The following is a 3249-nucleotide window of genomic DNA, read 5'->3' as shown; positions in this document are numbered from 1 at the left end:
AGAGCGTGGGGCAGGGGTCCCTGCTGGGTGGTGCAATGCAGGCAGCAAAAGTGAGATTTGGAATAAGGAGGCAAAGAGGCTGGGAGGAGGGGGATGTAAGCTGGACAGGAGGCCAGGGAGCAGGTAGAAAGAGCATTTGAAATTGGGAGGATGGAGAAGAGGCTGAGCTTGAAAGTATTCCCACACCAAGGGTTAGGTTAGGAACAAGGACAGATCCCGGACTCGTGAGGCCTGAAGCTTGTCTAATCAGGGACCCGTCCTCAACAAACGGATCCAAATTTACAAATATAAAACTAGACACAGAAGTGAATATTTATTTATAATGAGAAAAGAAATCAAACAAATGAGAAACTTAAAAAAAAAGCTGTCAAATACCACACATATCAAAAAATTCAGAAAAGTAACCATGTTTTATTAAGTCCCTAACACACACCTACGATACTTTTTTCCCTGGGTTTTTTTGACTGCACACATTTTGATTGCTTCCTTGTTTGACAAGGACTTTGTAGATATACTTTTTTTTATGGGAGAAATGAAAGAAAATCTAATTCCTCCACTAGAACAATCGATCAATATATGATTTTTAGTACTGATGGCTGGGATGCAAAGATGCAACTAGTTATAGAACTACTACAGGTTTACACGCTATAAATACATAAAGTCTATTTTGGCTACTTTCCCTTAAAAATGTATAGTGAATTTATTATTATATATGCTGCATTATTGAGTATATTCCTGATGGGTGAGAACTTCTGTTTGGCCAGGCATTGGTGAGAACAAAGTCCTCTGCTTGCAATTTTACGCATCTGGCAAATGGGGGAACTTACCAGAGACTACCTTGTGACTCTGTGTATTGCAAATCTTGATTTTCCTCTATCACCCGCGTACCTCTGATGCCTGGTGCCTTAGCACACATTTATACCGCAATATGACCTCTGGCCTTGCACCTTTGTGTCATGACCTGGGTAAGTCAGCACACTGGACTGCAAGAGTCTTACGAGAAGCCAGTCCTTCATGAGGAGAGCTAACAATAATATTACCAGAAATGACTTAGGACCACCCAAATATCTCCCACTAAACCCAAACTAAATATATCCCCAAAATGAAGTGAAGTCCCCAAAATGACCATGGCCACTTCAGTATCACCTGATACTAGACAAAATGTAACAGAGGTGAAGCTGTAATGGAAAAACGCTGGTCTCACCCAATTGCAGCTCAAATATCTTATGTTTGCAAATTTTAAAAAACAAGATCATGTGAACACTATGGTAGGTCCTTTCTGAGCCTTGGAAGAGACAAATGCAAAGGGTGGGGGGAGGGTGTCAAGGGTTTTGAGTTTTATTAGTGTCACAATAAAAACTGCTTGGGTTAGGTCACAGGTTGCTAAGCATCTTCCTATACCGACCCAGTATATAGACCCAGATTGTCTCTGTCCTGATCACATACACGAAGGCTGGGCCACCGCAGATTCCACACTTGGCACCAGGTACGCTGTAAAGACAGGTGCCTCCTGCCCGAACCGTGTTAGGAATAAATGCCTCCTATGTGAGAAATCTCACTGCCAGATGCTTCCATATAGAAAATCACTGTTATTAAAAGGAGGACATTAAAACTACTTTAAATGGATTCTGCTTCAAAGGACTTTGCCTGGGGAATACACCCAACTAAACGTAAAAAACACAGTTTTCAGGTGAGCAGTGGAGTCTCTGGTGACCACACTGATGACCATACGGGCTGATGTAAAATGTCTAATCCCAGGACAGGCAGTCAGTCCCAGGTGGTCAGACAGTAAAGAGGCTTTTGACTTTCCACCCTCTTGGCACTGTTAGACAAGGGTCACACGTTGTTTTGGGGACACTGTATTAATCCTTCATCATGTTTCTTTTGTTTCCATTAAGGTAGAATTCATGAGCCTGTCTTGCTGATAACTTTACTTTGACTAGGAAGGTCTTTAAGTGAGGCAGACCAGATGGCAGCAGAGACTGTCAGAGGAGAAAGGAGCCTTGGAGATAATCTTCATGGCACAGTGGAGGGAACCAAAGTCCCACAGGCAAAATTACAAGTCAGAGTTAAGGAAATTGGCACACTTATTGGGAAGTGAGGCAAGAGTCCTCTCTGGAAATCAAGTCCACTTTGTTTACCTTCAGTGCAAACTGACATTCACTCAGAGTCTTTGTAGAGAAGATAATTCAGGAAACGAAGGGGGTAATTCAGGCATCGTTCTTCTCAGCCCTACCCCCCCCACCCCTGCTCCCACCTACCTACCCCAAAGTGTCTGCACCTGTCTGTACATAGTTAAGGTGATTATGAAGTTTGTATTTGAAGGTAATGATGAAATAATAATAATGAAATATTAATAATGAAATATTTATATTCATCGCACAATTATTCAGGGCTTCCAATGTCTAGGGCGTGGTAGAAATTTTATGGATGCTATTTAATAGGAAAGAATATGTGGAAGATAGTGGGATCTTGATACATACCAACTGGTAATGCAGTATGATTTCAATTTTGCAGCATGTAAAAAAATAAAAAATCTTGTGTAGAACACAGAGAGAGAGAATTGTTAACAGGGGTTATATTTGCATAGTTAGCCCTTGCCATTTTTTTCTTCTTTTATAATTTATAATTTTTATTTATAATTTATAAATTTATAATTTATAATTTTTAGATTATTCACAATTTATAGATTACTTACTACATTTTAAAAATTAGATATATTTTTTAAAAAATAAAATTAAGTTACCTTGAATTTGAATAATAATGAAATTCATTTTATCTGGCTTAGTGCTTCTGATTTTGGTTATCTTGTTTGATATACAAGGAACCATGGATCCAATGGCATTAAGTAAATTTACACATAAGATCCCCAAATTTACACATAACACTATCTTGTTGCCCAGAAAGCCAGTGGTTTCTTGGTACCCAGCATCATGGAGAATGGAGCCCCTGAGACCCCGACTCTGTGAGTGCTTTATGAGGTCACACTCTCTCTGAGTCAGTCTAGGGTGAGTCATGCCTCCCATATCTGTGAGCGGAAGGAAGAGAAGTAAGAAAAATAATAATAACTTTGTTGTTATTGTATTAAATAAAGTAAATTTCAGTGTGTCAGGCCAGGTGGTAAAATTATAGAAGCCAATCTTTCTGAAAGTGTAAAATCAACTGTGTTGAGTCATGATTTTTTTTTTAATTAAGAAAAGATTGCTGTCAAATTTTTTTATTTTCTGAACACTTGGAACTGCCTATTAA

This window comes from Lipotes vexillifer, unplaced genomic scaffold, assembly GCF_000442215.2.
Source record: "Lipotes vexillifer unplaced genomic scaffold, Lipotes_vexillifer_v1.1 scaffold4, whole genome shotgun sequence".
Lineage (NCBI taxonomy): Eukaryota > Metazoa > Chordata > Mammalia > Artiodactyla > Lipotidae > Lipotes > Lipotes vexillifer.
Note: the sequence above shows the minus strand (reverse complement) of the source record.